A 26,885-nucleotide genomic window follows, 5' to 3' on the forward strand; every position below is an offset into this window, starting at 1 on the left:
CAAGCTTTTCAGTCCGCTGCAAGTCTGCACTACAACCGCCAAGATCCTTTTCCATAGTGAATACTGAAGTGAAGTATTCATTAAGTACCTCTGCTATTTCTTCCGGTTCCATACAAACTTTCCCACTGTCACACTTGATAGGTCCTATTCTTTCACGTCTTATCCTCTTGCTCTTCACATACTTGTAGAATGCCTTGGGGTTTTCCTTAATCCTGCCTGCCAAGGCCTTTTCATGACCCCTTCTGGCTCTCCTAATTTCCTTCTTAAGATCCTTCCTATTAGCCGTATACTCTTCAAGATCTCTAACATTATCTAGCTCGCTGAACCTTTTGTAAGCTTTTCTTTTCTTCTTGACTAGATTCATTACAGCCTTTGTACACCACGGTTCCTGTAACCTACCATAACTTGTCTCATTGGAACGTTGCTATTCAGAACTCCAGACAAATATTCCCTGAAAATTTGCCACATTTCTTCCGTACATTTCCCTGAGAAAACCTCTTTCCAATTTAAGCCCCCAATTTCCTGCCCGACAGCCTCATAATTCCTCTTACTCCAATTAAACAGTTTTCTAACTTGTCTGATCCTATCTCTCTCCAATGCTATTGTAAAGGAGATAGAATTATGATCACTATCTCCAAAATGCTCTCCCACTGAGAGATCTGACACCTGACCAGGTTCATTTCCCAATACCAAAGCAAGTACAGCCTCTCCTCTTGTAGGCTTCTCTACATACTGTGTCAAGAAACCCTCCTGTACACACCTAACAAACTCCTCCACATCTACACCCCTTACTCTAGGGAGATTCCAATCAATATTTGGGAAATTAAAATCTCCCATCACGACAACTCTGTTATTATTACACCTTTCCAGGATCTGTTTCCCTATCTGCTCCTCAACATCCCTGTTACTATTGGGCGGCCTATAGAAAACACCCAGTAAAGTTATTGACCCCTTCCTGTTCCTAACCTCCACCCACAGAGACTCCATACACAATCCCTCCATGATGTCTATCTTTTCTGCAGCCGTGACACTATCTCTGATCAACAGTGCCACTCCCCCACCTCTTTTGCCTCCCTCCCTGTCCCTTCTGAAACATCTGAAACCCGGCACTTGAAGTAACCAGTCCTGTCCCCGAGTCATCCAAGTCTCTGTAATAGCCACCACATCATATTTCCAAGTAGTGATCCACGCTCTGAGCTCATCCACTTTGTTCACAACACTCCTTGTGTTAAAATAGACACATCTCAAACCTTCGGTCTGAGCGCTCCCCTTCTCTATCACCTGCCTATCCTCCCTCTCGCACTGTCGACAAGCTTTCTCTATTTGTGAGCGAACCTCCTCTCTCCCAGTCACTTCAATTTGATTCCCACCCCCCAACCATTCTAGTTTAAACTCTCCCCAGTAGCCTTAGCAAACCTCCCCACCAGGATATTGGTCCCCCTGGGATTCAAGTGCAACCCGTCCTTATTGTATAGGTCACACCTGCCCCAAAAGAGGTCCCAATGATCCAGAAACCTGAATCCCTGCCCCCTGCTCCAATCCCTCAGCATTTATCCTCCACCTCATTCCATTCCTACTCTCACTGTCGCGTGGCACAGGCAGCAATCCTGAGATAACTACCTTTGCGGTCCTTCTTCTCAACTCCCTTCCCAACTCCTTATATTCTCCTTTCAGGACCTCTTCCCTTTTCCTACCTATGTCATTGGTACTAATAAGGGTTTGGATGGAGAGGAGTTTGTTAGGTGTGTCCAGGAGAGTTTCCTGACACAGTATGTGGATAAGCCTACTAGAGGAGAGGCTGTTCTTGATCTGGTGCTGGCTAATGAACCTGGACAGGTGGAGGATCTCTCGGTGGGTGAACATCTTGGGGATAGCGATCATAATTCTATCTCCTTCACGATAGCATTGGAAAGAGATAGGGTCAGGCAGGCTAGGAAAGTGTTTCTCTGGAGTAAAGGGAAATACAGTGTCATCAGGGAGGAAATTAGACGGGTAAATTGGAAGGAGGCATTCTTGGGGAAAAGTACCGAAGGAAAGTGGAGGATTTTCAAGGAATGTTTGTCTGGAGCTCTGCATGACAACGTTCCGATGAGACAGGGGGGTGTTGGTAGGGTACGGGAACCGTGGTGCACGAAGGTTGTGATGAACCTGGTGAATAAGAAAAGAGAGGCGTACAGAAGGTTCAGAGAGCTAGGAGGTGTTAAGGATTTAGAGGAGTATACGCGATGTAGGAAGGAGCTTAAGAAGGAAATTAGGAGAGCGAGAAGGGGTCATGAGAAGACCTTGGCGGGTAAGATTAAGGAGAATCCCAAGGCTTTCTACAAATATGTCAAGAGTAAAAGGATGAGATGTGAAGGCATAGGACCCTTAAAAGGTGAAGGGGGAAAAGTTTGTGCGGAACCGTTAGAAATGGCGGAGGTGCTTAATGAATACTTTACCTCGGTATTCACGGTGGAAAGGGATCTGGGTGGTTGTACTGCTGGATTGCGGAGGACAGAAAGGATCGAGCATGTGGACATAAAGAAAGAGGATGTGTTGGAACTATTGAATGGCATCAAGGTTGGTAAGTCGCCGGGACCGGATGGGATGTACCCCAGGTTACTGTGGGAGGCGAGGGAGGAGATTGCGGAGCCTTTGGCGATGATCTTTGCATCGTCGATGGAGACGGGAGAGGTTCCGGAGGATTGGAGGATTGCGGATGTGGTCCCTATATTCAAGAAAGGGAACAGGGACAGCCCGGGAAATTACCGACCGGTGAGTCTAACCTCAGTGGTTGGTAAGTTGATGGAGAGGATCCTGAGAGACAGGATTTATGATCATCTAGAGAAGTTTAGTATGATCAAAAGTAGTCAGCACGGCTTTGTCAGGGGCAGGTCGTGCCTTACGAGCCTGGTTGAGTTCTTTGAAAATGTGACCAAGCACATTGACGAAGGAAGAGCGGTGGATGTGGTCTATATGGACTTCAGCAAAGCGTTCGATAAGGTCCCCCATGCAAGACTTCTTGAGAAAGTGAGAGGGCATGGGATCCAAGGGGCTGTTGCCTTGTGGATCCAGAACTGGCTTGCCTGCAGAAGGCAGAGAGTGGCTGTGGAGGGGTCTTTCTCTGCATGGAGGTCAGTGACCAGTGGAGTGCCCCAGGGATCTGTTCTGGGACCCTTGCTGTTTGTCATTTTCATAAATGACCTGGATGAGGAAGTGGAGGGATGGGTTGGTAAGTTTGCTGACGACACCAAGGTAGGTGGTGTTGTGGATAGTTTGGAGGGAGGTCAGAAGTTGCAGCGAGACATAGATAGAATGCAAGACTGGGCGGAGAAGTGGCAGATGGACTTCAACCCGGATAAGTGTGTAGTGATCCATTTTGGCAGATCCAATGGGATGGAGCAGCAGTATAAAATGAAGGGTACCATTCTTAGCAGTGTAGAGGATCAGAAGGACCTTGGGGTCCGGGTCCATAGGACTCTTAAATCGGCCTTGCAGGTGGAGGATGCGGTCAAGAAGGCGTATGGCGTACTGGCCTTCATTAATCGAGGGATTGAGTTTAGGAGTCGGGAGATAATGCTGCAGCTTTATAGGACCCTGGTTAGACCCCACTTGGAGTACTGCGCGCAGTTCTGGTCACCTCATTACAGGAAAGATGTTGAAGCCATTGAAAGGGTGCAGAGGAGATTTACAAGGATGTTGCCTGGATTGGGGGGCATGCCTTATGAGGATAGGTTGAGGGAGCTTGGTCTCTTCTCCCTGGAGAGACGAAGGATGAGAGGTGACCTGATAGAGGTTTACAAGATGTTGAGGGGTCTGGATAGGGTGGACTCTCAGAGGCTATTTCCAAGGGCTGAAATGGTTGCTACGAGAGGACACAGGTTTAAGGTGCTGGGGGGTAGGTACAGGGGGGATGTCAGGGGTAAGTTTTTCACTCAGAGGGTGGTGGGTGAGTGGAATCGGCTGACGTCGGTGGTGGTGGAGGCAAACTCGTTGGGGTCTTTTAAGAGACTTCTGGATGAGTACATGGGATTTAATGGGATTGAGGGCTATAGATAGGCCTAGAGGTGGGGATGTGATCGGCGCAACTTGTGGGCCGAAGGGCCTGTTTGTGCTGTGACTTTCTATGTTCTATGTTCTATGTGCCACGACCTCTGGCTCTTCTCCCTCCCACTTCAGGATATCTTGGACGCGATCAGAAACATCCCGGATCCTGGCACCAGGGAGGCAAACTACCATCCGAGTATCTTGACCACGTCCACTGATTCGCCTGTCTGACCCCCTCACTATAGAGTCCCCCATCACTACTGCCTTCCTCCTCCTTTCCCTACCCTTCTGAGCTACAGGGCCGGACTCTGTGCCAGAGGCACGGCCACTGTTGCTTCCCCCAGGTAGGCTGTCACCCCCAACAGCACTCAAACAGGAGTACTTATTGTTAAGGGGCACAGCCACCGGGGTACTCTCTAGTACCTGACCTTTCCCCTTCCCCTTCCTAACCGTGACCCACTTGTCTGCCTCCCATGGCCCCGGTGTGACCACCTGCCTATAACTCTGCTCTATCACCTCATTCTCCCTGACCAGACGAAGGTCATCGAGCTGCAGCTCCAGTTCCCTAACGCGGTCCCTTAGGAGCTTCAGCTCGATTGACCTGGCGCAGATATGGACATCCGGGAGGCTAGGAGAGTCCAGGACCTCCCACATCCGACACCGAGAACAAGAAACTGGCCTCACACTCATAATTCCCCCTTTCTTCAAATAACACAGGAAAAACTAAGAACTAAACCTACCCTGCCTCGCCCGTTGAGCCAAAGCCCTTCAGCCTTAAAGTCGGGTTTCTAGCAAAGTAGCTATGATATTGTAAAGGAACACTGATTAATTTACTGCAAATAGAAAGATTCCACTCTGAATTATTATTACAAACATCAAAAATAGCTTGTTAAAATGATGGTGCAATACTGACTATCTTCCACAAAGACACTTGAAAACAACCTCTATATATGTGTATCACTGCTTCTGAGAATGGGGTGGTACGTGGATTCCTATGGGAGGAGACCCTTTCTGCACGCTGACCACCCCCGCCCCCCCCGCCCATTCCCAATCAAAACACTACAATTCCAGTTGTCTGTACATTTGATTAAAACTGTTTTTTTTCACCAGACAGGTGGGTTGCTTGAACCTTCGGCACTTTGCCAGTTTATCGTACCTGCCATTCTACTGATCTATCTCTGCAGGACTTATTACACCCTGAGAGCAATCTTACCAAAATATTCTAAGTGTCGAACGAGCATGAAAACAGGAGAGAATCGTGCCAATTTGTTTGGACAAGTTAAAAATTCAATCTTACAGCACTCTGAGGTAAAAATAAAGCGAGATCTGTTTCCTGTGAGCAGTGGGAGGGGGCTCATCCAAACGCAGGCAGCTTGCAGCAGAGGGCATCACTGCGCATGCGCATCTCTCTGTTCTGTCACTACCACCCCCCAAATATCGCTCGGATCTGCCAATCGCACCTCCATCTCCCCCCCCGCATGGTCCAGCTGCAAACTCCGCATGGACCGGCCAATTGCCACCCCCTCACCCGCGCCAGCCTCCTTCCCCCCCCCCCCCCCACCTCATACATGGACTGGTCGATTACCCATCCCCCCTTCCGGTCAATCACCAATTGCAATGTGAGCAGAATTCCTTCCTGATGCCGGTTGCAGAGTGCACAATGTTCCCCCGTGCCTGTCTGCGCTTAGCCCCCACCCGCTCCCAGTAGACGCCATCCATCAGGCCCCACCCCTTTGGCATTGCCCAGTGGCCATGCCATGGTGCCAGGCTGGCACTGCCAGGTTGGCACTGCACAAAGGGTACCCACCCACCCCTGACCTCCTGGGGGGATGCCAATGGCCTTCAGTCCAACTAGCAATGCCATCAGGTTCCCATTAACGTACCATACGTACGTACCATACGTAATCCTCGCCGGTGAGAAACTTCACCAGTGAGGCCGCGAAGACAAGTGAGCCCGGATGATTGCATCCAGGGCTCACTTATAATATTTCAATTCTATTTTACATTGAATTGAAATTATCTTGCAGATATCCGGTGCTGGTAAGATCACAAGAAGTGAGAATACGGGCGCGAACCCAATTTTTTGGCTCTCTTGCAATCTTATCAGCTTGCCCCACCCATTGACCGGTGGGGCGAGAAGGTAAGATCGCCCCCTCTTTGTCTTGTAAATATCTTTGAATCTCTCATTATACCTCATTTTGTCTCCTACACACATCATTTCTACCCTTTAACCATTCGCTGATCCCCAGCTGAACATGACAGGTTATTCTATATATATTATTTTCAGCATGTAAAAATTGTGTGGGCTTTTCTTCACCCTCTTTTTCTGCTCCTTCTTGAATGTTATGATTCCTGTAATCTTTTGCTTCTGTGGAAAGGTTTTATATCTGGAATGTCAAACAACACATTTATTCTAGACAGGTGCTGCCTGAGCTGTTAGGTGTTAACAGTTTCAATTTTTAAATTCATTTATGGGATGTGGGTGTCACTGACTAGGCCAGCATTCATTGCCCATCCCTGTTGCCATTCAGCAGGTGATGGTGGGTTGCCTTCTGGAACTGCTGCCGTCCCTGATGTGTGGGTACATCCACTGTGCTGTTAGAGATGGAGTTCCAGGGTTTTCACCTTACGACAGTGGAGGAATCTTTCCTCGTCAGGATGAGGAGTGACTTGGAGGGAAACTTCCAGGTGGTAGTGTTCCCATGTATCTGCTGCTCTTATCCTTCCAGATGACTGATGTCGAGGGCGGTCACTCTCACCTCACCTCTGGCGTTCAGCTCTTCTGTTCATGCTTAAACCAGGGCAGTAATGAGGTCAGCAGCTGAGTGGCTGTGGTGAAACCCAACAGAACATCCATGAGCGGGTTATTGCTGAATAAGTTGCGTTTGTTAACACTTTTGATGACCCCTTCCATCACTTTGCTGATGATCGAGAGTAGACTAATGGGATGGTAATTGGCCAAGTTGGATTTTTCTTGTTTCTTCTACGGGACATACCTGGGCAATTTTCCACACTTCTGGGGAGATGCTAGTGTTGTAACTGTATGGGAACAGCGTGGCTTAAGGGCATGGCACGTTCTGGAGCACATATCTTCAGTGCTATTGCTGGAATATTGTCAGAGCCCATAGACTTGGCAGTATCCAGTGCCTGCAGCCATTTCTTGATATGTAGAGTGAATTGAATTGGATGAAGACTGACATCTGTAATGATGCGGGCCTCGAAAGGAGGCTGAGATGGATCATCCACTCAGCACTTCTGGCTGAAGATTGGTGTGAATGCTTCAGACTTATCTTCTGCACTGATGTGCTAGGCTCCCCCTTTCATTGGATGGGAATATTTGTGGAGACTCCTCCAGTGAGTTATTTAATTGTCCACAACCATTCATGGCTGAATATGACAGGACTGCAGAGCTTAGATCTGATCCAGTGGTTGTGGATTTGCTTAGCTCTGTCCATTACTTGCTGCCTATGCTGTTTGGTATGCAGGTAGTCCTGTGTTGTAGCTTAACCAGGTTGGCACCACACTTTTAGGTATGTCTGGTGCTGCTCCTGGCATGCCCTCCTGCACACTTCATTGAAGCAGGATTGATCCCCTGGCTAGAAATGCCAGGCCATGAAGTTGCAAATTGTGATTGAGTACAATTCTGCTGCTGATGATGGAAACAGTGCCTCATGGATGCCCAGTCTTGAATTGTTAGATCTGTTTGAAATCTATTTCATTTAGTATGATGGTAGGGCTACACAACACAATGGGAGGGTATCCTCAATGTGAAGACAGGATTTGTCTTCACAAGGACTGTGCAATGGCCACTCCTACTGATACTGTCATGGACAGATGCATCTGCAGCAGGCAGGTTGTTGAGGATGAGGTCAAGTATTATTTTCCCTCTTGTTGGTTCTTTCACCAACTGCCACAGACCCAGTCTAGCAGCTCGGCCAACTCAATTTGTAAGGTGCTCCTTAGCCACTCCTGGTAATGGACATTGAAGTCCCCCACTCATATTCTGCACCTTGCCACTCTCATTACTTCCTCCAAGTAATGATCAACATGGAGGAGTACTAATTCAGCAACTGAGGGGGGACGGTATCTGGGAATCAGCAGGAGATTTCCTTGCCCATGTTTGACCTGGTGCCATGGGACTTCATGGGGGTCAAGGGTAAATGTTGAGGACATCCCAGGGTAACTCCCTCCCGACTGTATACCACTGTGCCACTTCCTTTGCTAGGACTGCCCTTCCAGTGGGACAGACATACCCAGTAATAGTGATGGTGGTGTCCGGGACATTATCTGTCAAGTATAATTCCGTGAGTATGACTACATCAGGCTGGTGCTTGACTAGTCTGTGAGACAGCTCTCCCAATTTTGGCATGAGCCCCCAGGTGTTTGTAAGAATGACTTTGCAGGATCGACAGGGCTGGGTTTGCTGCTGTCATTTTCATTGTCTAGGTCAATGCTGGGCGATCGGTCTGGTTTAATTCCTTTTTGTTTTCTTTATAGTGGTTGAATACAAGTGAATGGCTCGCCAGACCATCTTAGAGGATATTTAAGAGTCAACCACATTTCTGTCAGTCTAGAGCCCTGATGTGGAGATGCTGGCGTTGGACTGGGGTAAGCAGTCTAGAGGCCCACCCGTTTCTTATGTTCCTGTTTCTGGAGTATGGGATGTTTGTTAGTGAACCAATGACAGAAAGTTCAGCTGTGAATTTTTCACTTGTTTCCAGTACAATAATGGAAAACTATAGGTAGAGGGACATGTGAAGATCAAGCATTGTTTTCAATCACACTTTTCTCAGGAGGTCTAAGGCCGCACTTCTGTGACAAGACCTATATACTCAGATATCAGCATCTGAAATCCAAGGTCAGATATTAAAATTTCAACAGGCGTCTAGCAAACTGAATAATCAAATCAAGATCAAAAGTAAGTTTAAATAGCTCCTTCAAAAGCTTTAGAAGTATCTTTTTGTTTTAAAGCAGCCAATGTTTACTTCAGCACTGGTCTGCCGCCACTGTTACTTCAATGAATTCTTCAAATGTAGATAAATGTACTGTTGTACACATTTGGGCAGGAACTGATGACCTTCTGGGGAGACTTACCTTAGAGAAGGATATTGAATGACTGGAGATGTTTTTGTTGGAGTAAAGCTTTCTGGAAAAGCAGAGAGCTCTAATTAATGAAGGGAGACTCTTTCAGCTCAACCTATTTTCTCTGGACAAAAGATTGTGAAAGAACACGATCCAGGGTTTAAATGCTGTGGAACACGGATTAGGTAGGTTTTAGCAAGTTATTTAATTTAGACCGTGAGCGCAAAGATTCAAAATGAGCAGATCTCAAGTGACACTGGAACATAGAAGTTCTTGCGTTTCCTCACGAGTAGTAAATATGTGCAATCGGCGCCCTGGAAAAAAAGCAACTAATCTACACAGCTTCGGCTCCTTAAAGGTTGTCTGTCCTTTGTGAAACACAATGGAGCCGATTTTCCTGACCTTTGCCCTTGCTGTGCTCCATTTTTGCTGACACTAATCTTAGGAAGAGCACCCTTACATTACTCCAGAGTTTTCTTGATTGAAAGGGAGTGGCAGAGTTGAGCCAGCACACAAAATTGACGCACACTGACAGCAGGCATGCAAATTATATAGTGGGAGGAGTTTTCACCCATTTGTCTCATTTTCCCAGTCCATACCCTACTTCCGGGCATTTTGGTTGTTGTTACAGTTACTCTAATGGGTGTTTCTTGATGTACAACGTAAACTCATAAGATAAAAGTTCAACAAAGTGGTTTTTTTTGTCTCTAAAGTTTTCCTCTTCTTTCCTGAGTGCACTTGGCTCTCAGGCTGGGTGCAGTTCTGCCAGCATTACCTGCCCTGTGCAACTCCATTTGTAACACCAGGTTAAAGTCCTGGTTAAAGGACTTTAACCTGGTGTTGTTAAACTTCTTACTGTGTTTACCCCAGTCCAACGCCGGCATCTCCACATCGCAACTCCATTTGACCATGAGTATATCTTAATGATAAATATTGAGAAGCTATTGAACTGCAGGAGTATATCATCGCTGTTCCTGATCTCATTCTGAACCAGGATTTGTGCATGTGCATTTTCCAACACAGATCACTGGGAAGCAATTTGGCAGGAATGCTGATTTCTTTTCTACCTCCACCCCCTGGCCCCTGACCCCATATTCCTCATTGAGGTCAACTGTACTGCCCCTCTGTCATTCCAACTGAAATCAGCCAACCTAATGTGAACAGACACCAGACTGAGGGTTAGTCTGCACTGGAGTTACCAACTGAGTTGCCATTGCTTTTTAAGCAATCTGATTTGCTGAAATCTCCATTGAAGTTCAATAATGTTTCATTGTTTTACACCAGTAAAATGATCAATTTACTAACCGTACTATTGCTGTAACCATGGAACATGGGCATGCTTGAAGCGGAATACTCCAGAGTGATCCCTTTGGTGCAAAAAAAAAGGTTAAAAGCACCTCAGTACATTATAAAGGTTGACATGCCTAAAATACAGTCTTTGATTAGAAGTGAATAAATTACAATTTAAAGTACAGTTTGCGCGTTACTTGCCCAAGCAAAGGTCAAATCTGTCTATTCATTTCCTGCAAATAAGAACAACAACTAGTTTTTTTTTCTGCAAATTATTATTTACAATGAAGTCCAAAGATGTGTAGGTTAGGTGGATTGGCCATGTTAAATTGCCCCTTAATGTCCCAAGATGTGAGGTTAGGGGGATCAGCAGAGTAAATATGTGAAGTTACAGGGATAGGGCCCAGGTAAGATACTCTGTAGGGGAGTCGGTGTCAACTTGATGGGCTGAATGGCCTCTTTCTGCACTGTTGGGATTCTATGATTCTATGCTTCCATGAAAATGTTGAGGGCTGAACACTTCCAGTTATATGAAAGAAAGTCAGTATTTGACTTTTTTGTGGCAACTGTTGTCTTCTTCAAGTTTCGAACAACCTTAGGGCCCTTTTGAGACTCCACAATTTTTCAAGCCTCATTAAATGTGATAGCATATTAATTGCCTTGCATAAGACATGCCTTTGAAACTTCTGAGTACAGGCTTTTCAGTGATTAGTTCCTGCAAAGGGATGTTTCAAGTCTCAGCTGCTAAAATACTTCAGCTGAATCGTACAGCATGCTGCTGCTCAAGTGACTGCAAATCTACTTCTGGTGGAATCTGACATCTGGTTCACATCACATTGTGTGTGTGCGCAAGATTGTGCTGACTGATTGCTCTAATCACTTTACACAACATAGCGTCCTTAGCAGGATTTGAGTCTCAACTGTTTAGGGCTGCTGTGTCATGTGCTAACATCATCATGGATTGCATTCAATGATATACAATTTGCCTTTCCACCGAGGTTAACAGCCAACCGTACTGACAAGCGTTTAGGAATATACCGGTACTTACAACTTTTACTGAGGTGATATCTGTGTCACAGTAATTCTGTCTTTACATTCCTCCTGGAAAGGCTCCGAAATGGGTCTCTCACTTGCTGCCAAGTTTCAGCCAAGCCAGTCTTTTGTTACCTCCGCAAAAACAACATCCTTCAATTTTCAGTTATGAAAATAATACACTTGTGGTACAATACAGGAAATACAAATTCTGTTGTGAGAATGAGGGACTTGGTGAAGACCTGAAGTGGACTCTATTCGTTTGGATGGATGAGGGGGAATGGTAGACGTTAAAACAGCTTCTCTTTCCCGAAGGAGCATCTGACACAAATACCTGCATAGCTGAAATATTAAGTGGAGAAAATATCCAAACACCAAACAAATAACCACATTCCCAAGTGCTGAACATTTCCTCTTCCTCCCTCCATTTTATTTAACCCTTTTGAGACAGTTCTGAACTAATTCTCCTTACTGCCATCTTTTAATCTCTTGAAATGAAAGGTTTATTTGCCTGGTGTCTGCGTTAAACCACATTCAGAAGATTACGTAATAATGCTGTCTCTCTTGTCTATTACTCTAATCCTTGTTAATCTCTTTGGTTTAGCCCTATGATTAGAAACTTGTTCATGCCTAGCAACAGCCTCCTTACTTTATCCTCAGTTTTTTTAAAGTTTCATAACAAAGGATAAAGTTAGTGTTACTTTATCTAAGTTGCTCTGAACTATTTCACTCCCCTCTCATCACAGCTCTTGCCCAGATCTTCCATTCACCCACATATCTCACACTTCTACTGGCGCACCAAGGATCAACAAGGACAGTAATGATCTTCTGTGAATTTTTATTTTTAAGCTTGTAAGCACTAAACTTGATAGAAGCACTATCGATTACACAAATCACAAAATTAACAGATAGGGGAATGTTAAATTAAGTGAACAGAAACTGGTGAAATTCCTATCTGGACATTTTGAATTCTGGTTAACAACAAAGAACAAAAAAAAGTACAGCACCAGATGAGGCCCTTTGGTCCTCCAAGCCCATGCGATCATAATGCCCTAACTGAACTCCAAAAAATACCTTCTTACTCGGTCCATATTCCCTCCTGATTCATGTATCCATCAAGGTACCTCTTGAATGTTGCTAATGTGCCTGCTTCCACCACGTCCTGGAATTAATGGAATAATTTTAGCTGAAAATTTCACTGACAGAGTGCTGAACTCTGTTTACCTCAGAGTGCTGAACTGTCAGAGATGCCACTTTTCAAATGAAGACATCAAACTGAGTTTCTGGTTGCCCTCTCAGCTGGACATAAAAGATCCCATGACAATACATTGCGTAGAAGAGCAAAGCAGTTATCCTGGTCAATATTTATCCTCTCAATCAACATCACAAAAAGCAGATTATGTGGTCATTATCACAATGCTGTTTGTGGGAGCTTGCTGTGAGAAAATTGGCAGCAGTGCTTCCTACATTACAATTGTGATGCACTTCAAAAGTACTTCATTAGCTGAAAATGTTGTATTTGACTAAGGGCTGTATCATATCCCCTCTTTCTGAAGGCACTAATTCCATTTTTGGGCCGGGTTCCACAGAGCTACGTACTTCTCCAAAGTGGTGATTTCTCCCCAGCAAGTCTGAACTTTGGGTCCCTTTGCTTAGAAGGCAGTGTGACAAGAGCAATTATGTACTCACCTTTCATCTGCACATTGAGTTCCCGCAGAGTTACTCAACAACAATTGGAGCAAGGGGGACGGGAAGGGTGGGGGGTTGGGGGGGAGGTGGAATCTGTGACAAGTTAGGTTAAACATTAATGAACAGATTATGTACTTATTTTACTACATTACCTGAACTAAGTTTGTGGATTCTTCTTGAAGTTAAATAACTTCAGAAGTTTGAGATTTTTAAGAATCCACTTGGCACACAATTAATCACTCTTTATTAAAAGCACCTTCAGAGAAATTTCACAGGTGGCAGGCAATAGTAAATGTAAAAATAATCTTTTGATGTTTATACCCTACAAGTTTGAATTTTTAAAACAGGTGTTTATTTGATGACTTATTAAATTCTTACGAGTGTTTAGTTTAGTTACTGATTATTTATATCATTTATATATTGAGAATTAAGCTAATGTATGAAAGGTAGATTAATATTTAGCATGACATCTTGTGACCACAGTTCAGCATTCCCAGATTCCTTACCCTCTGCCCAGTGGCTTCTAGTTATTATGAGATAAATCAGTAATACCACAGAACAACCAGTTTCTTCATACGCTTACCATGGCAGCCAATCAAGATATGATTAAGAGAAGGGGAGTATTTTCTTTGAAAAACCATACTTAATAAAAAAGTTAAAGAACTTTGTTATTAAGCATGAACTAGAGTTAAAAGGGACAGGCTTTTGAGCAGAGAACATTTTTATTCTGAAGCTGCTGATGCATAAGGAGCTGAATTGTGTTAAAAGGGTTGAAATCTCAGCTGAGGGTGGGTGGGCAGAAGGAACTTGATGCTGCTAATGCAAATGGTGTAAAGCAGCCAGGACTAGACCAGACTGGTTCCCAAACTTCCTGGAAATTCCCAGCATAATTCCAGCATAAGAAAGGAATTGTGTCATTTCCCCACCCCCAGGATGCACTATTACCATAAGGAAGTGGCAACAGTTTTTGTACCATTTCAGTGTTTGAGAGGGTGGGGATTATGCTGCAGTAAAAACCGCTGATCTGTGAAAGAGTTCTTTACCTGTTCAGAATAGACAGATATAGATATCTCACCCTCAAGGGTACTAGCCTATTGTTCGCCTTATCAGTTGACAGTTCACAGCAGTCATGCAAGATAGCATCTTAACTAACAACATAGAGAAACAAGAAAAGGGACATATGAACTACTCTCCTCTTTTCTTTCAGTCTGTTAGTTTACATTTTATTACCGGGGAGCTGAAGCCTCAACAAAAGGCTGCTAACCGCAGATCAAAGCTATTTCACACTGAATTCTTTGCTATGTCATTATCTAAATGCTTCTTTCCACATGTATAAATCAACATTCAGAATGAATCATAGGAACCAATGATTACTGAATTACATTCCATTTGTTAACATTGAAGTAATTTAATGTCGTGCCATGCATTCAAATGCGTACTTAGAACAAGAGATCATATACAAATGAAGCATTAAAAAATTAAATGTAACACAACTTACAAATGAACAGGGCAGTATGTTTGAGCTTGAACAATAACAGTGACAATATGCTTGGAGGGAACAGAGTGAAACGATGGTGATATCTTGTATCATATCATCGTATCTTGTACTTTAGTCTTCACTGATTTTCCCGGTCCACTTAAATTGCAAACCTGTGACCTACCCTGCTGTGCCCCAAATTCTTTAGAGCTTCTTTACTCAACAGACAGTTACTTTATTATGTCTGAAGTATTTTCTAAGTTGCAGCCATCATGTTTCAAACTGTAAATCATAGCAAACCATTGTAAATCAGTAAACACTTTCCACATGAAGCAGGGTGGCAAAGGTAATGGTGCAATTGTATTCACTGAAAATTTTCAAGTTTATTTTTGGGAAATTTCACTTTGAATTAATGGGAGATATTTGACTAAACTAATATAAGGACATATTAGATATGTTAATCTGTATTCTGCACATATCAATAAAAAGTGAATATTTGAGAAACAGGGAATGCCAAAATATGCATCAATCCTGATTACAAAAAACACTGGTGATATGACCAACCTGCAACCATTATCATGAGTCCACGTGGTGCATTGCCTCCCTGGATGTCACAATCTTCTGCAGGGGGAAGGAACTGATCCAGGAGTTGTGGTACTCATTGGTATCAATGACAAAGAGAGAGCAGGTTTTGAGGTCCCACTCCTGCTTTTAGTTTCTATGTTTCTATGATTCATTCAAACAGCATGTTCATTTGGTTGTTCATAATAGACACTATACAGGCCTTTCTTAACCAATCCATGCTTGCAAAATCCAAAGCAAAATGGAGATGTGGTTGCAAATGGGTAGCACCTGCCAAACAATCCTGGATGCACAACCAATCCAAGATACTCAGATGAGCTCGTAACATGGCTTATTTATATTTGCTAGGGGCTTGATATTTTCATTCACAGGGATGAAAGCAAAATAATGCAGATGCTGGAAATCTGAAATAAAAATAAAGTGCTATAAAAACATTACAACAAATTCAAAGAAGAATCATGCTTGACACAAAAACCTTAGCTCTGCTTCTCTCTCCACAGATGCTGCCAAGCCTACTGAGTTTTTCCAGCACTTTCTCTTTTTATTTCATACAAAACAAAACAAAGCTAAAAGGAATATGTTTGTGGTGGACCTCAGTTTGTGCCTTGTCCTATATGGACCACCGTTGTGCGTGTTTGTCATACCTGGACACATCCCCTTCCAGTTTGGTTCCTCCCCTCGGCACCTAGTATAAAGGTGGCTGTCTCCACCCCCTTGTTCAGTCCAGGTTGGTTATTTGTTGGGATCTGCTCCTGATTCTGTTGTGAATAAAAGCCTACACTTATATTGGCATATCGGTAGTCTTTCGCCTTATTGATAGCGCATCAATGTTCAAGCATTGCACTGTTTTTAAATGACTCAGGAGCTTGGGGAGCCTATAGATCCCTGTTAATTTCTTCATGGCAATGCCTCAGCCAATCAGAGTCAGCTTGCCAACCAATCAGCACCCTTGTCTCCTGTTGTATGAATTGTAATTGTTTAAAATTTGGCATTCTTGTGTTTGTCCTGATGGTATATGATGAAAAGCTTCAGTAACATGTCTCTTCAGCAATATTTAAGTTCTGCACCATCAAGTGACTCTTAGTCAGAGAGAGAGAGAGAGAGATGAGAACATATATAGGGAAATCTAAGAGATGTACAAGAATTTAAAGTGGTGATAGTTAGGGAAATGAATTATATAATTATTGATTGGAATAATGTTGGAGTAAAGGGAAAGGAAGTGGAGGAATTTCTGAAACATTTTCAGGAGAAGCGTATATTTTAGCTCTAACTAGGAAGAAAGTTTTGCTGGATCAGGTGCCGGGGAATGAGATAGACCAGGTGTCTGTGGAGGAACATTTGGAGGAGTCTGATCATTGTATCAAAAAGTTTAGATTAGTAGACCAGGCTCGGTACATTCCAACAAGGACAGAAGGTAAGGGAAGCAAAACCAGGGATTCTTGGATGATGAGGAAGATAGAGGCGAAACAAAAAAGAGGATGTATGATGCTTAGCAAGTAAATTCTTCAAGCGTGAATGAGGCCAAGTATATTGAAGAGGAGAAGTGAAGAAGAAATTAAGATTGGCAAAGAGAGAATATGAGAAATGAAGACAGTTAACAGAAGGGTGGTATGGTGGCAGAGTGATTAGCACTGCTGCCTCACAGTTCCAGGGGCCTGGGTTCAATTCCAGCCCTGGGTGACTGGGTGGAGTTTACATGTTCTCCCCCTGATTGCATGGATTTCCTCCGGGTGCTCCGGTTTCCTCCCACAGCCCAAAGATGTGCAGGTTAGGTGGATTGGTCATGCTAAATTGTTCCTTAGTGCCCCAAGATGTGTAGGTTAGATGGATTAGCCATGGGAAGTGTGTGGGGTTGTGGGGATATGGCGGGGAAAAAGGTAAGATACTCTGTCAGGGAGTTGGTGCAGTCTTGATAAGCTGAATGGCCTCTTCTGCACCTTAGTGATTCTATGATGATTCTATGATCCCAAAAGTATTTTACCGATATATAAGTAGTAAGCAGTTTGTAAGAATTGGGATGGGGTGTTATTAGGACAGAGAAGGAGACATCAGTTTAGCGAAGTAGGGCAAAGCTAGAATGAATAATGAGTATTTTCAATCAGTGTTTTCTAAAAGGATGCTGATAACATATGGGTGGAAGTGATGATGATGCAGGTAGTGGATGGGAAGATAATTGATTGGCAAGGTCCAACTGGACAGGCTGGTTATGTTTACAGTGAATGTCTCCTGATGCAGACAGCTTGCATCCCAGGTTAATAAAGTTTAGTTTGAAGAACTTAAAGGAACTTGGATGCAGATAATGGAAGAATTTACAATAATCTTCCAAACCCTAGCTAGGAGAGGTGCTGGAGGATTGGACAGTGGCAAATGTGACACCCCGACTCAAGAAAGGATACTTCTGGTGACTGCAGGTCAGTCAATTTAACATCAATGGTGGGTAAGATTTTACAAACAATAGTCAGGCAAAGAAACAACATGGGTAGGTTTGAGTTAATTCCAGCGTGGATTTGTAAAAGATTAATCGTGCTAGAATAATCTAATGTTTTGGGAAGTAACCAAGAAGGTTGATGAAGCGAATGCAAGGCTGTTGTCTATATGGATTTAAAACATTTGACATTTGAGGCCACATAAAAGGCTGGTTAACAAAATTGAGGCTCATGCAACAAGTGGATCAGTGTCAACTTGGATACAAAATGGGCTTAAGGACAGAAAACAGCACATCCTGAGAAAAGCCCATTTTCAGAGTGGAGGATGTTAGATAGTGGTATTCCAGTAATGACAGTTATTCTCTCGTACCTCATCCAAGCAACCATTATTTCTATGGGCACCATGAACATGTCAACAGTCTTTCTAACTGTTGATGACATCGCAGACATGCCATGTCCTGTGCTCACTCCTTGTCCGCACCAGCATTCTTCCAATAAAAGCTGCTGTAGACCATTCACCAGTGGAAGTCCCAGTCAGCTGTCCTATCAATAACCCAGGGATAAAATGACCAGCTGTAACACCACCACCACAGCCACAGCTGAGATAACCATCAAAAAGTTTAGATTAGTAGGCCAGACTAGATCAGGCTAAGTAGACTCTAACAAGGGAAACAAGTAGGGGAAGCAAAGCCAGGGATTCTTGGATGACGAGGGAGATGAAAGTGAAACAAAAGAGAGAGTGTATGATACACATCAGATAAATTAGTCAAGCATGAACCAGGCCAATGTTGAGAGGGAAAGTGAAGAGGAAAACAAGGTTGGCAACGAGAGAATATCAGAATAGAATGTCATTTAAAATAAGAAGGAACCCAAAATATTTTGCTGGCATGTAAATAGTAATGATGTGGAGATGCCGGCGTTGGACTGGGGTAAACACAGTAAGAAGTTTAACAACACCAGGTTAAAGTCCAACAGGTTTATTTGGTAGCAAAAGCCACACAAGCTTTCGAGGCTCTGAGCCCCTTCTTCAGGTGAGTGGGAATTCTGTTCACAAACAGAACTTATAAAGACACAGACTCAATTTACATGAATAATGGTTGGAATGCGAATACTTACAACTAATCCAGTCTTTAAGAAACAAAACAATGGGAGTGGAGAGAGCATCAAGACAGGCTAAAAAGATGTGTATTGTCTCCAGACAAGACAGCCAGTGAAACTCTGCAGGTCCACGCAACTGTGGGAGTTACAAATAGTGTGACATAAACACAATATCCCGGTTGAGGCCGTCCTTGTGTGTGCGGAACTTGGCTATCAGTTTCTGCTCAGCGACTCTGCGCTGTCGTGTGTCGCGAAGGCCGCCTTGGAGAACGCTTACCCGAATATCAGAGGCCGAATGCCCGTGACCGCTGAAGTGCTCCCCAACAGGAATAGAACAGTCTTGCCTGGTGATTGTCGAGCGGTGTTCATTCATCCGTTGTCGCAGCATCTGCATAGTTTCCCCAATGTACCATGCCTCGGGACATCCTTTCTTGCAGCGTATCAGGTAGACAACGTTGGCCGAGTTGCAAGAGTATGTACCGTGTACCTGGTGGATGGTGTTCTCACGTGAGATGATGGCATCTGTGTCGATGATCCGGCACGTCTTGCAGAGGTTGCTGTGGCAGGGTTGTGTGGTGTCTTGGTCACTGTTCTCCTGAAGGCTGGGTAGTTTGCTGCGGACAATGGTCTGTTTGAGGTTGTGCGGTTGTTTGAAGGCAAGAAGTGGGGGTGTGGGGATGGCCTTGGCGAGATGTTCGTCTTCATCAATGACATGTTGAAGGCTCCGGAGGAGATGCCGTAGCTTCTCCGCTCCGGGGAAGTACTGGACAACGAAGGGTACTCTGTCCACTGTGTCCCGTGTTTGTCTTTGATGTCATTGATGAAGACGAACATCTCGCCAAGGCCATCCCCACACCCCCACTTCTTGCCTTCAAACAACCGCACAACCTCAAACAGACCATTGTCCGCAGCAAACTACCCAGCCTTCAGGAGGACAGTGACCAAGACACCACACAACCCTGCCGCAGCAACCTCTGCAAGACGTGCCGGATCATCGACACAGATGCCATCATCTCACGTGAGAACACCATCCACCAGGTACACGGTACATACTCTTGCAACTCGGCCAACGTTGTCTACCTGATACGCTGCAAGAAAGGATGTCCCGAGGCATGGTACATTGGGGAAACTATGCAGACGCTGCGACAACGGATGAATGAACACCGCTCGACAATCACCAGGCAAGACTGTTCTATTCCTGTTGGGGAGCACTTCAGCGGTCACGGGCATTCGGCCTCTGATATTCGGGTAAGCGTTCTCCAAGGCGGCCTTCGCGACACACGACAGCGCAGAGTCGCTGAGCAGAAACTGATAGCCAAGTTCCGCACACACAAGGACGGCCTCAACCGGGATATTGTGTTTATGTCACACTATTTGTAACTCCCACAGTTGCGTGGACCTGCAGAGTTTCACTGGCTGTCTTGTCTGGAGACAATACACATCTTTTTAGCCTGTCTTGATGCTCTCTCCACTCCCATTGTTTTGTTTCTTAAAGACTGGATTAGTTGTAAGTATTCGCATTCCAACCATTATTCATGTAAATTGAGTCTGTGTCTTTATAAGTTCTGTTTGTGAACAGAATTCCCACTCACCTGAAGAAGGGGCTCAGAGCCTCGAAAGCTTGTGTGGCTTTTGCTACCAAATAAACCTGTTGGACTTTAACCTGGTGTTGTTAAACTTCTTACTATGTAAATAGTAAGCAAGTTATAAGAGGTGGGGCGAGTACTATTAGGGACAAAGATGGTGAGAAAGATATAATTTTACAGTGAGGAAATCAGTCTGTTATCATTTCCTGAGGCAGGCTATTTTCAAGACTCATATCTTAAACACATTGTCTGACAGCCCTTATCAAAGCATGAGCCTACCAGTTTGAAGTTGGGAATGGATACGTTTTCGATGTCAACACACACTCTGACATTCTTCAACAGAAGGAACATGTCAAGTGGGTTTACATAATGTTGGTGTCTATCACAGTATTTTAAATAGCTGTCGGGAGGAAATTATTCCAAAGGTTATGTCAAAACAATTGGGATATCCTTAAGAATGTCTAACATTCACATCAATATTTTGAGGAAAGTTGTACATTGTGTGTAAAAATTGTAACCCTGTTTATAAAGAATGCATTGAAGGTTTTTCCATGAGTGATATAACAGGGGAAAAGTTCCTGCTTTGTGTGAATATTTTTGGAAAATCTTTTAAAATGCATATACAACACTGACTGTGGTCTGCTAACTACAGGATGTACGATTTTATCTTATTGCCATGAATTTCATGCTGAGCTACTTGCCACTGACCTCAGAGAAAGCTGTCCACAAAAATCTACTGACTTATGTGGTATGGATTTCACCTTTCCTGAAGTCAGTTTGAATCTGGCATCGAGTCAAGCGGACTTCCAGGCGTCCCGCAACAATGATGTCATTGGTGCAAACCAGCCTCCCATCCATTGACTCTGTCTACACTTCCCGCTGCCTCGGCAAAGCAGCCAGCATAATTAAGAACCCCACACACCCTGGACATTCTCTCTTCCACCTTCTTCCATCAGAAAAAAGATATAAAAGTCTGAGGTCACGTACCAGCCGACTCAAGAATAGCTTCTTCCCTGCTGCTGTCAGACTTTTGAATGACCTACCTTGCATTAAGTTGATCTTACTCTACACCCTAGCTATGACTGTAACATTACATTCTGCACTGTCTCACTTCCTTCTCTATGAGTGGTATGCTTTGACTGTATAGTGCGCAAGAAACAATACTTTTCACTATATGCTAATACATGTGACAATATTAAATCAAATCATCAACCAGCGGAGGAATTCTCACCGACAGTAAGCTAGGAAATAAAATGCAATGGTTTTCCTTCACGTCTAATTACATTTTCCAGAAAGCAAAAGTATTGACCGAGACATGCACATGGAATAAAATTGATTTTGTCTTCGCAATTGAAAATAGTGGCTTGTCCAATCTCGGTCAACAAATGAGCAGTCATAGAATCCTACAGTGCAGAAGGAGGCCATTCGGCCCATTGAGTCTGCACCGACCACAATCCCACCCAGGCCCCATCCGCATAACTCCATGCATTTACCCTAGCTAGACACTAAGGGCAATTTAGTATGGCCAATCCACCTAACCCGCACATCTTTGGACTGTTGGAGGAAACCAGAGCACCCAGAGGAAACCCACGCAGATGGGGAGAACTTGCAAACTGCACACAAACCCAAGCCAAGAATTGAACCCGGATCCCTGGTGCTGTGAGGCAGGTGCGGTTGTCGGTACACTTCTTTGCAGTAATCCGTTCTGTTCAGTATGACGATGTCCCCTCCTGTGAGGCATACTGCTGTGAGGCAGCAGTGCTAACCACTGTGCCATCGTGCTGCCCAGTCAGGCAACATAGTGGCAATGCAGGCGTCCAGTGATGTTCTGGAGAGGTAGCGTTGGGTGCCATGAGTATACATCTGGAGGCCAGTACAATGACAGCAAATGACGTCACTGAGGGACAGTATGTGTACTTGAGGAAGAGAAAGGTTTAAGGGTCGATCCCCAGGGGATTCCAGAAATATCAGTGCATGGGTAGGAAGAGAAGCCATCTCTGGACATGCTCTCAGATTGGTAAGTGTCAAACCAAGAGAGAGTGGACAACAGAGAGGCATTAAAGAAGAATAGTGTGGCTGGCATATTAAGCTATGAAAAAGCTTAAGAGAGAACATGGAGGAAAAATGTATCACATTCACAGTTCCAGAGGATGTTTTTTCTGACTTTGATTAGAGATATTTCATTGAGGAGTGGAAATCTAATTGGAAAGATTGAATTAAGTTGTAGGCAAGATAGGTACATATTTAAGAGGCCATAAGATCTTTGAAGAGAAACCAAAGTTTGGAGATGGGTCTGAAGTTTGCAAGGACAGAGGTCAAGGATGAGTTTCTTCAGGTTGAGAGATGATGTTGAGGAGAGAAAGCAATCGGCTTGCATGGAAACAGGAAGAGATTTTGGGTGGCTGGTAGTTTAGTGGAAATAGACTCTAAGGAGTATGAGGTTGGTTGCGTGGACAACATGAACTCTCAGTGGGTATGAGGGGTGTGTGGAATTAGGAGAAGGCCAGGGAGGAGCTTGGAGAAGGGTTTGACTTGGTGAACAAAGGAAGGAGAGCAGCTGAATTTTAGTGTCAAAAGCATACATTAGCTCCTTGCCTGATGGATTGTAGGGTGTGTGAGGCAGAGCAGAGGGGTTTGAAGAGATTGTTGTTGAGACAGAACAAAGTCCAGAAATCATCTTTGTAGGATGATCCTGGAGTATATAGAGCATTGTGGGAATGAAGAGATCGGTCTGATATAAAAGTATAATACTGCAGATGTTGAAAATCTGAAATGAAAGCAGAAAATGCTGGAAATACGCAGCAGGTCTGGCAGCAATGATGGAGAGAAAAACAAGCGTTCACATTTCAAATTCTGACCTTTCACGAGAACGTGAAATGTTAACTCTGTTTCTTTCTCTATGGATGCTGCCAGACCTATGGAGCATTTCCAGCCCCTTATACTTCTCTTTTAGGCCTGATCTTGATTTGAACAGCCAAGTCATGTGTGCGCCAGATATAATCAAGTTTGTTTTCTTGGCCCTGTGGAAATGAAGGTCGGGTCCAAACCAGCTGGACGGACGTGGGAGAGAGTCTAACATTATTTATACTCTTTGAACATTTTTCATCTCTACCTCTTTAAAATAAAGTTGGCAACTAAAATTCTTCTTACCTGCATCAGCCTGACCAAGAATGTCAATGGGGAGCAAGGGTTAAGCCAACTTCCAAAGTTTATAGGAAGTGAACATGTTTTCAGCGCATTTAGAGCTGAATATACTTGAGTATGAAATATTGCTTTGCGTGCAATTCTCTTTATTTAAAAGAAAATCTTATTTAACCACAGGTATTTAAATTAAAATGAGAGCCAGATGCACATAGCTAATGCCAAAACATTCCTGGTGCTAAGATATGCCCACTTCTCTCAGAACAGCTCGTGGCATACCTATATGCAAATAACAACCCCGTAACCGTGTGCACAGAAAAAATACCTGATCTTCAGTCAAATAGAGTGCTACCTTTCGGAATGTTACCAGCTATTTCAAATACTGGATAGTATGTTAAACGGTCATCGAAACCCATTTACCTTTATTTTATTCATTTGTGGGACATGGGTGTCGCTGGCTGGCCAGCATTTATTGCCCATCCCTAGTTGCACGAGGGCAGTTGAGAGTTAACCACATTGCTGTGGCTCTGGAGTCACATAAAGGCCAGACCAAGCAGATTTCCTTCCCTAAAGGACATTAGTGAACCAGATAGTTTTTTCCGACAACTGACAATGGTTTCATAAGAATATAAGAACTAGGAGCAGGAGTAGGCCCTCTGGCCCCTCGAGCCTGCTCCACCATTCAATAAGATCATGGCTGATCTTTTCATGTACTCAGCTCCCACTTACCTGCCCGCTCACCATAACCCTTAATTCCTTTACTTTTCAAAAATTTATCTATCCTTGCCTTAAAAACATTCAATGAGGTAGTCTCAACTGCTTCACTGGGCATCAGTAGATTCTTAATTCCAGATATTTTATATTAAATTCAAATTCCACCAGCTGCCATGGCAGGATTCAAACCCAGGTCCCCAGAACATTAGCTGAGTTTCTGGATTAATAGTCTAGCGATAATACAACTTGGCCATCGCCTTCCCATAAAGCGGTTGCAATGAACGTTCACATGCTGCCTTCTAAATGTGTTCTGCAAGTCCCTTCTTAATTTTGGTATTATATATCACTCATAATGTTATTAATCTCTCTGGTTGAAAAGCTTAGTTGTGGTGATTGTCCCTTTAAGGACAACACCACAGAAGAGAGTCACATGGCTTGAGAGACAAAGTGGGACTGAGAGTGGGTAATCACCCCAGGGGGTAGAGTCCTCTCTTAGGCTGAAGGCAGTCTGAAGGCATGTAGGGACATGTGTGGCACAGTGGGCTGCTCCAGGGCAGCTGGGGAGGGGGGGGCTGCTGGCCTCTGTGCAATTTTCTGTCACTAATAAAAACCTTTGTGTCCTTGATGAAGTCTACATATAGCATGTATCATTACATTGGCGACAAGGATAAAGTGGATTATGAAGACACTGCCTGTGGCCCAAGACATGTGAGATGTAGAGATATTTCCAGACCCGGAGGGACAGGAGCAGAGCAAACCTGAATTGGCCAGTGTTCAGGAGTTCAGAAATTTATGGAAAAAAGGCGAGAAAATGACCCTCAGAAGCAAGAGCTGTGATTGTGCGTTTGAGGAAAAGTGGAACTTAAGTTTAAAAGAAGGACAAAGAATTGCTGCAAGTATTTTTTCTTAAAAAGAAAGCAAAGAGAACACAGAGCAGTATTCTGAGTGAAAAATAAAAAGAGTGCACAGGAAGTTGTAACTTGATTGGGGGAAAGTGAAGAACTGAGATTGCTGGGCTCCCAATCCAAATGGAGCCTACAATGGGCGGGTCTGGATAGCAGTCCCTGCACTGGGGCGGGGGGGGGGGGGGGGGCGGCACTGGGTAGCGGTCCCTGCACTGAGAGACTGCAGGCAACAAGTTCCAAAGTTTTTAAAAGTTCCACAGCACCTTGGACTTCAAAAAAAAGGCATATCAAAGGAAAAGCAGAACGGAGTCTCCAAATGGCCAGAGAAAAAAAAAAGCTGCGGAGGTCGGTGAGAGAACCTTTTGTCAGTAAAAAGAGAAGTCTCAAAAGTTTTTTAAAAAGGTTCAAAGGAGAACCTATCAGGTTTGTGCCAAAACTTCAAAAGTTTGGGAAAAACACAAAGAAAGAACTGGTAGCAGCTGACATTTTTTTAAAAAGTTGACAGTCTTAAAGCGGCAATGTATTTAACATGGTGATGCATTTAATGGAGCAATCACAAGAAGAAACAGAGGGCAATGGACAGGAATATTGGAGAAGACCCTAGAAGGAAGGCACTGGAAGAAAAGACTAAATGACCAAATGAAGAACAAGAAGGGAATTGCAGAATGGAAACAAGTCAACACTTGGTCAGAGACAGACCATAAGACTATAAGGCATAAGACATAGGAGCAGAATTAGGCCACTCAGCCCATTGAGTCTGCTCTGCCATTCAATTATGGCTGATATTTTTCTCATCCCCACTCTCCTGCCTTTTCCCCAAAACCCCTGATCCCCTTATTGATCAAGATCCTATCTATCTCTGTCATAAAGACACTCAATGACCTGGCCTCCACAGCCTTCTGCGGCAAAGAGTTCCACAGATTCACTACTCTCTGGCTGAAGAAATTCCTCCTCATCTCTCTTTTAAAGGATCATCCCTTTAGCCTGAGGCTGTGCCCTCTGGTTCTAGTTTTTCCTACTTGTGGAAACATCCTCTCCACGTCCACTCTATCCAGGCCTGGCAGTATCCTGTAAGTTTCAATAAGATCCCCCCTCATCCTTCTAAACTCCAACATGTACAGACCCAGAGTCCTCAACCGTTCCTCATATGACAAGCTCTTCATTCCAGGGATCATTCTTGTGAACCACCTCTAGACCTTTCCAAGGTCAGCACATCCTTTCTTAGATATGGGGCCCAAAACCGTTCACAATACTCCAAATGGGGTCTGACCAGAGCCTTATACAGCCTCAGAAGTACATCCCTGCACTTGCATTTTCTCATCATGAATGCTAACATTGCATTTGCCTTTCTAACTGCCGACTGAACCTGCACATTAACCTTAAGAGAATCTTGAACAATGACTCCCAAGTCCCTTTGTGTTTCTGATTTCCTAAGCATTTTCCCATTTAGAAAATAGTCTATGCCTCCATTCCTCCTTCCGAAGTGCATAACCTCACACTTTTCCACATTGTATTTCATCTGTCACTTCTTTGCCCACTCTTCTAACCTGTCCAAGTCCTTCTGTAGCCCCCCGCTTCCTCGATACTATCTGTCCCTCTACATATCTTTGTATCATCTGCAAACTCAGCAACAGTGCCTTCAGTTCTTTCCTCCACATTGTTAACGTATATTGTGAAAAGTTGTGGTCCCAGCACTGACCCCTGAGGCACACCACTAGTCACCGGCTGCCATCCTGAAAAAGACCCCTTTATCCTCACTCTCTGTCTTCTGCCAGTCAACCAATCCTCTATCCATGCCAGGATCTTACTCTTAACCCCATTGTCACTTAACTTATTT

This window comes from Mustelus asterias, chromosome 3 (assembly GCF_964213995.1).
Source record: "Mustelus asterias chromosome 3, sMusAst1.hap1.1, whole genome shotgun sequence".
Taxonomy (NCBI): Eukaryota; Metazoa; Chordata; class Chondrichthyes; order Carcharhiniformes; family Triakidae; genus Mustelus; species Mustelus asterias.